General features: G+C 51.8%; 3 non-coding genes and 1 pseudogene across 3 annotated transcripts; all 4 read right to left on the bottom strand.

The window, feature by feature from the left end:
• Positions 1 to 458: 458 nt before the first annotated feature.
• LOC138986799 (small nucleolar RNA SNORD116) lies at positions 459 to 550 on the bottom strand. Its single transcript, XR_011463445.1, has one exon. It is a non-coding gene; the product is annotated as a small nucleolar RNA SNORD116 (small nucleolar RNA).
• Positions 551 to 2892: 2342 nt separating this feature from the next.
• Positions 2893 to 2980, bottom strand: LOC138986802 (small nucleolar RNA SNORD116; annotated as a pseudogene).
• Positions 2981 to 5316: 2336 nt separating this feature from the next.
• LOC138986801 (small nucleolar RNA SNORD116) lies at positions 5317 to 5406 on the bottom strand. Its single transcript, XR_011463447.1, has one exon. It is a non-coding gene; the product is annotated as a small nucleolar RNA SNORD116 (small nucleolar RNA).
• A 2331-nt stretch (positions 5407 to 7737) lies between these two features.
• LOC138986800 (small nucleolar RNA SNORD116) lies at positions 7738 to 7826 on the bottom strand. The gene has a single exon (XR_011463446.1). It is a non-coding gene; the product is annotated as a small nucleolar RNA SNORD116 (small nucleolar RNA).
• Between the last annotated feature and the right edge of the window lie 620 nt (positions 7827 to 8446).

The raw sequence follows: 8446 nt of genomic DNA, 5'->3' as shown, positions 1-8446 counted from the left end.
GGGCCATCAGCTTGGCCCACCTCCTGGACACTCTGCCCAATGATCTCCTCTGACCATCAGGAGAAAACTATATGCATCCCGTCCCCCAGAAGAACATGACATAGAAACTTGTCCGAAGCCATGACTCCTTTCCAGGACATGAGTGAAAAACACTTTCAGGCAAAGGCAGTGTGGCTGACAAACTCAGTGGCAGTCCAGATACTCTCAAATGGCTTCCCACTTCTCTGCTACCAACAGAATCATACATACCAGGAGACAAAAGCCTTGGTTAGCCTTATGTAACCAGAGATGACTCATGGTCCCTAGCCATATCCGAGGTTGGGAGGTCAGGCATTTTCCTCATGGCTCATCTCCATACCACAAGAGGCCATCACCCTCAGCTTGCACACTTGGCTGCTCACGCCCCAGGAGCAAATGAAATGTGACCCTGGCCCTCGATCCACTGGAAATCACGTGCTGGACCTCAGTTCCGATGAGGAGACGGTAGTGATGGCTCACTCATTTTGTTCAGATTTCCAAGAATGCATTTGTGGGAGTCATCATCAGATCCAAGCACGTGTGCTCTAGGTGCTGCATGAGCAAAGTCACCACCTCCATCCCAGGAAAGTCAGTGAGCTTGATCAGGTCAGCATTCAGGACTGTGCAGATTGCAGCCTTGGGGCAGCTGTTTTCAGGCCCTGGGACCTTGCATGCCCCAGGAAACCCCCTGAAGGTGAGAGTGAATCCCATGCCCAGATCCCTGGGCCAAACCACTAGGTCTCCTTGAAGAAAGGCTGCTTACATCGCTGTTGTTCCATCTGTACACGCAAGGGCCACTTGTCCAGTTGTCTCTGGGGATTCATGATATTCATCTCGAGAGGCTGGCTATCATGGAATATGCGATGGGTAACCTGTTGCCAACAGTCTTCCATTTTGGGCCACTCAACCTGGCCTGGGGCAAGAAAACACATGTGTGAGGAAGAGCACCAGGTGTACTGGGAAAGAGGCCAGGCCTCCGGGAGCACTGCCAATCATTCTGGCATCTACCATCCAATTGCTGCAAGAAGGTGTGCTGTGTGTAGGCAGCCAAACAGGGATGTGTTGGTGCACGGATACATTCAGAGTCAAGGGACCATCAGGACAAAGAATGCCAATCTGCCAACTGCCTGGTCTCAGGCCTGCAATTCCACTCCACGTACCGTCCTGGCCAACACAATTTAATGATGTCCCCCAAGAACCCGAGACCTCAGGTGAATGGGGCCCCTTCACCTAATAGCCATTGACCTTCCAGGGAAACACACCCACTCTTGGCACCTACTCCTCACAAATGGACTCACCAGCATGGGAAAGGATAAAAGGTACCTGAGGGCCTCCATGTCATTAAGCCCTTCTCTGATATGCAGCATATCCATGAAAAATGGCTTTCAGCCCCATGACAAAGGGCCCAGTGGACTCAGCCTGGTTGACACATGAGCGTGCCTGCCTCCTGTCAAAGCCATGCTAAAGCCCTTCCTTGAAAAAAACACGAAGAGCTACAGGCCATTGGAGCCATTCCAAAGCACAAAGATGCTGAGGCTCCACCCTTTAGAGCAACTGAGTCACTTGTCATGCCACCTTGTTCTTTTTTGAGCCAGTAACATCACTGCCATGAGCCCAGACACAATATGAAACTCAGGTTGTTCACGACCATCCTGAAACACCAGTCATGACACCACGGAACTCAGCAAAGAGGCACAATGATTGAACTCACATAACACCTCTGGCTACAGATTCACAGAAGAGCACAGCCTTGCTGCTAAGCACCACACCAGAGAGCTTCTCCTGCCCTTAAAACTGTAGCCACCATCTGACTCCCCTATTTCCACAGGGTCCCTGCCAGCTAATTTCTGGGAAGAGTTACTAAACTTGGGCAAGGATAGGTGGGCTGGGAATAGAAATGACACTGGGATGTCTTGAGGCACAAATTCACTCCATGCACATGGGAGAACATGGCAAGATGGACAGAAAACATCCTCTGCTTCATATGACGCCCAGGCCAGGACAAGATAAGACACCACCTGGGGAACCACTTATGGCTCTGGAGGTCTGCAGCAAAGGAAACCAATCACGGAGAGGCCAACTGTTCAATAGTCCATGAACCTGTGAACCTGCCACCACAGTCCTTCCCACTCTCACTCCAACCAAACCTGAAGGCAACCCAGAATTCAGGAACCTGACTGACCTGCCGATCCATTCACCCTGCCCGTCCATCCATGGGGTTCCACCACCACTTGAGGTACATTTCCACCCATCCCCAAGCTTTGCTCTCCCCCGACAACTGCCCACTCAGAGCAATGTGCAGGTCCCTCCTGTTGACTCAGGGACTTTCACCTTGAAATGCTCCTAATGCATCTGCAAGGCTCACTCTCCCAACACTAGTGTGCCCACTCACATACCAAACAAAAGAAACAATCAGGCGAGGGGCCATCAGCTGGCCCACCTCCTGGACACTCTTGCCCAATGATCTCCTCTGACCATCAGGAGAAAAAACTATGCGGCATCCCGTCCCCCAGAAGAACATGACATAGAAACTTGTCCGCCGCGACTCCTTTCAGGACATGAGTGAAAAAACTTTCAGGCAAAGGCAGTGTGGCTGACAAACTCAGTGGCAGTCCAGATACTCTCAAATGGCTTCCACTTCTCTGCTACCAACAGAATCATACATACCAGGAGACAAAGCCTTGGTTAGCCTTATGTAACCAGAGATGACTCATGGTCCCAGCCATATCCCGAGGTTGGGAGGTCAGGCATTTTCCTCATGGCTCATCTCCATACCACAAGAGGCCATCACCTCAACACACACTTGGCTGCTCACGCCCCAGGAGCAAATGAAATGTGACCTGGCCCTTCGATCCACTGGAAATCACACGTGCTGGACCTCAGTTCCGATGAGGAGACGGTAGTGATGGCTCACCATTTTGTTCAGATTTCCAGGGAATGCATTTGGAGTCATCATCGATCCAAGCACGTGTGCTCTAGGTGCTGCATGAGCAAAGTCACCACCATCCCAGGAAGTCAGTGAGCTTGATCAGGTCAGCATTCAGGACTGTGCAGATTGCAGCTTGGGGCAGCCAGCTTCAGGCCTGGGACCTGCATGCCCCAGGGAAACCCAGAAGGTGAGAGTGTGAATCCATGCCCAGATCCCTGGAGCCAAACCACCAGGTCTCCTTGAAGAAAGGTTGCTTACCGCCATGGTTGTTCCATCTGTACACGCAGGGCCACTTGTCCCAGTTGTCTCTGGGGATTCATGATATTCATCTCGAGAGGCTGGCTATCATGGAATATGATGGGTAACCTGTTGCCAACAGTCTTCCATTTTTGGGCCACTCAACCTGGCCTGGGGCAGAAAACACATGTGTGAGGAAGAGCACCAGGTGTACTGGGGAAAGAGGCCAGCCTCCGGGAGCACTGCCAATCATTCTGGCATCTACCATTCAATTGCTGCAAGAAGGTGTGCTGTGTAGGCAGCCAAACAGGGATGTGTTGGTGCGGATACATTCAGAGTCAAGGGACCATCAGGACAAAGAATGCCAATCTGCCAACTGCCTGGTCTCAGGCCTGCAATTCCTCTCCACGTTACCGTCCTGGCCAACACAATTTAATGATGTCCCCCAAGAACCCGAGACCCTCAGGTGAATGGGGCCCCCCTTCACCTAATGGCGTTGACCTTCCAGGGAAACACACCCACTCTTGGCACCTACTCTGCTCCCCAATGGACTCACCAGCATGGGAAAGGATAAAAGGTACCTGAGGGCCTCCATGTCATTAAGCCCCTTCTCTGATATGCAGCATATCCATGAAAAATGGCTTTCAGCCCCATGACAAAGGGCCCCAGTGGACTCAGCCTGGTTGACACATGAGCGTGCCTGCCTCCTGGTCAAAGCCATGCCAAAGCCCTTCCTTTGAAAACACGAAGAGCTACAGGCCATTGGAGCCATTCCAAAAGCACAAAAGATGCTGAGGCTCCACCCTTCTTTAGAGCAACTGAGTCACTTGTCACGCCACCTTGTTCTTTTTGAGCCAGTAACATCACTGCCATGAGCCCAGACACAATATGAAACTCCCAGGTTGTTCACGACCATCCTGAAACACCAGTCATGACACCACGGAACTCAGCAAAGAGGGCACAATGATTGAACTCACATAACACCTCTGGCTACAGATTCACAGAAGAGCACAGCCTGGTTGCTAAGCACCACACCAGAGAGCTTCTCCTGCCCTTAAAACTGTAGCCACTCATCTGACTCCCCTATTTCCACAGGTCCCTGCCAGCTAATTTCTGGAAGAGTTACAAACTGGGCAAGGATAGGTGGGCTGGGAATAGAAATGACACTGGGATGTCTTGAGGCACAAATTCACTCCATGCACGGGGGAGAACATGGCAAGATGGACAGAAAACATCCCCTCTGTTTCATATGACGCCCAGGCAGGACACAAGATAAGACACCACCTGGGGGAACCACTTATGGCTCTGGAGGTCTGCAGCAAAGGAAACCAATCAGGAGGGCCAACTGTTCAATAGTCCAGAACCTATGAACCTGCCACCACAGTCCTTCCCCACTCTCCCAACCAGCAAACCTGAAGGCAACCTTCTTTAATTCCAGGAACCTGACCTGACTGCGATCCATTCACCTGCCCATCCATCCATGGTTCCCACCACCATGAGGTACATTCCACGATCCCCAAGCTTTGCTCTCCCTCGACAACTGCCCACCTCAGAGCAATGTGCGGAGTCCCTCCTGTTGGACTCAGGACTTTTCCCTGGAAATGCCCTAATGCATCTGCAAGGCTCACTCTCCCAACACTAGTGCCCACCACATACCAACCAAAGAAACAATCAGGCAGAGGGCCATCAGTAGCCACCCACCTCCTGGACTCTGCCCAATGATCTCCCTGACCATCGGAGAAAACTATGCGGCATCCCGTCCCCAGAAGAACATGACATAGAAACTTGTCCGAAGCCATGACTCCTTCCAGGACATGGAGTAAAAACACTTTTCAGGCAAAGGTAGTGTGGCTGACAAACTCAGTGGCAGTCCAGATACTCTCAAATGGCTTCCACTTCTGCTACCAATAGAATCATACATACCAGGAGACAAAAGCCTTGGATTGGCCTTATAACCAGAGATGACTCATGGTCCCTAGCCATATCCCGAGGTTGGGAGGTCAGGGCATTTTCCTCAGGCTCATCTCCACATACCACAAGAGGCCATCACCTCCAGGCACACAGCTGCTGCCACGCCCCAGGAGCAAATGAAATGTGACCCTGGCCCTTCGATCCACTGGAAATCACGTGCTGGACCCTCGGTTCGATGAGGAGACGGTAGTGATGGCTCACTCATTTTGTCAGATTTCCAAGGAATGCATTTGTGGAGTCATCATCGATCCAACCGCGTGTGCTCTAGGTGCTGCATGAGCAAAGTCGCCACCTCCATCCCAGGGAAGCCAGTGAGCTAACTCAGGTCAGCATTCAAGACTGCACAGATTGCAGCCTTGGGGTGCCAGCTTCAGGCCCTGGGACCTTGCATGCCCAGGGAAACCCAGAAGGTGAGAGTGAATCCATGCCCAGATCCCTGGAGCCAAACCACTAGGGTCTCTCCTTGAAGAAAGGCTGCTTACCGCCATGGTTGTTCCATCTGTACACGAAAGGCCACTTGTCCAGTTGTCTCTGGGGATTCATGATATTCATCTCGAGAGGTCTGGCTATCACGGAATATGCGATGGGTAACCTGTTGCCAACAGTCTTCCATTTTGGGCCACCAACTGGCCTGGGGCAAGAAAACACATGTGTGAGGAAGAGCACCAGGTGTACTGGGGAAAGAGGCCAGGCCTCGGGAGCACTGCCAATCATTCTGGCATCTACCATTCAATTGCTGCAAGAAGGTGTGCTGTGTAGGCAAAACAGGGATGTGTTGGTGCACGGATACATTCAGAGTCAAGGGACCATCAGGACAAAGAATGCCAATCTGCCAACTGCCTGGTCTCAGGCCTGCACTTCCACCCACGCACTGTCCTGGCCAACACAATTTAATGATGTCCCCAAGAACCTCGAGACCCCCTCAGGTGAATGGGGCCCTTCACCTAATAGCCATTGACCTTCCAGGGAAACACACCCACTCTTGGCACCTACTCTGCTCACAATGGACTCACCAGCATGGGAAAGGATAAAAGGTACCTGAGGGCCTCCATGTCATTAAGCCCCTTCTGATATGCAGCATATCCATGAAAATGGCTTTCAGCCCCCATGACAAAGGGCCCCAGTGGACTCAGCCTGGTTGACACATGAGCGTGCCTGCCTCCTGGTCAAAGCCATGCTAAAGCCCTTCCTTGAAAAACACGAAGAGCTACAGGCCATTGGAGCCATTCCAAAGCACAAAGATGCTGAGGCTCCACCCTTTAGAGCAACTGAGTCACTTGTCACGCCACCTCGTTCTTTTTGAGCCAGTAACATCACTGCCATGAGCCCAGACACAATATGAAACTCAGGTTGTTCACGACCATCCTGAAACACCAGTCATGACACCACGGAACTCAGCAAAGAGGCACAATGATTGAACTCACATAACACCTCTGGCTACAGATTCACAGAAGAGCACAGCCTTGCTGCTAAGCACCACACCAGAGAGCTTCTCCTGCCCTTAAAACTGTAGCCACTCATCTGACTCCCCTATTTCCACAGGGTCCCTGCCAGCTAATTTCTGGGAAGAGTTACTAAACTTGGGCAAGGATAGGTGGGCTGGGAATAGAAATGACACTGGGATGTCTTGAGGCACAAATTCACTCCATGCACGTGGGGAGAACATGGCAAGATGGACAGAAAACATCCCCTCTGCTTCATATGACGCCCAGGCCAGGACAAGATAAGACACCACCTGGGGAACCACTTATGGCTCTGGAGGTCTGCAGCAAAGGAAACCAATCACGGGAGAGGCCAACTGTTCAATAGTCCATGAACCTATGAACCTGCCACCACAGTCCTTCCCCACTCTCACTCCAACCAAACCTGAAGGCAACCCAGAATTCAGGGAACCTGACTGACTTGCGATCCATTCACCTGCCCATCCATCCATGGGTTCCACCACCACTTGAGGCACATTTCACGATCCCCAAGCTTTGCTCTCCCGACAACTGCCCACCTCAGAGCAATGTGCAGGTCCCTCCTGTTGACTCAGGACTTTCACCCTTGGAAATGCCCTAATGCATCTGCAAGGCTCACTCTCCCAACACTAGTGCCCACTCACATACCAACCAAAGAAACAATCAGACGAGGGCCATCAGCTTGGCCCACCTCCTGAACACTCTGCCCAATGATCTCCTCTGACCATCAGGAGAAAAACTATGCGGCATCCGTCCCCAGAAGAACATGACATAGAAACTTGTCCGCCATGACTCCTTTCAGGACATGAGTGAAAACACTTTCAGGCAAAGGCAGTGTGGCTGACAAACTCAGTGGCAGTCCAGATACTCTCAAATGGCTTCCACTTCTCTGCTACCAACAGAATCATACATACCAGGAGACAAAAGCCTTGGTTGGCCTTATGTAACCAGAGATGACTCATGGTCCTAGCCATATCCGAGGTTGGGAGGTCAGGGCATTTTCCTCATGGCTCATCTCCATACCACAAGAGGCCATCACCCTCAGCTTGCACACTTGGCTGCTCACGCCCAGGGCAAATGAAATGTGACCCTGGCCCTTCGATCCACTGGAAATCACGTGCTGGACCTCAGTTCCGATGAGAGACGGTAGTGATGGCTCCTCATTTTGTTCAGATTTCCAAGGAATGCATTTGTGGAGTCATCATCGATCCAAGCGCGTGTGCTCTAGGTGCTGCATGAGCAAAGTCACCACCTCCATCCCAGGAAAGTCAGTGAGCTTGATCAGGTCAGCATTCAGGACTGTGCAGATTGCAGCCTTGGGGCAGCCAAGCCAGGCCCTGGGACCTTGCATGCCCCAGGGAAACCCCAGAAGGTGAGAGTGTGAATCCATGCCCAGATCCCTGGAGCCAAACCACTAGGTCTCCTTGAAGAAAGGCTGCTTACCGCCATGGTTGTTCCATCTGTACACGCAAGGGCCACTTGTCCAGTTGTCTCTGGGGATTCATGATATTCATCTCGAGAGGCTGGCTATCACGGAATATGCGATGGGTAACCTGTTGCCAACAGTCTTCCATTTTGGGCCACTCAACCTGGCCTGGGGCAAGAAAACACATGTGTGAGGAAGAGCACCAGGTGTACTGGGAAAGAGGCCAGGCCTCCGGAGCACTGCCAATCATTCTGGCATCTACCATTCAATTGCTGCAAGAAGGTGTGCTGTGTAGGCAGCCAAACAGGGATGTGTTGGTGCACGGATACATTCAGAGTCAAGGGACCATCAGGACAAAGAATGCCAATCTGCCAACTGCCTGGTCTCAGGCCTGCAATTCCACTC

This window comes from Bos mutus, unplaced genomic scaffold (assembly GCF_027580195.1).
Source record: "Bos mutus isolate GX-2022 unplaced genomic scaffold, NWIPB_WYAK_1.1 CTG1631, whole genome shotgun sequence".
NCBI lineage: Eukaryota > Metazoa > Chordata > Mammalia > Artiodactyla > Bovidae > Bos > Bos mutus.
Note: the sequence above shows the minus strand (reverse complement) of the source record. Positions and strands in the feature narration are given on the sequence as shown.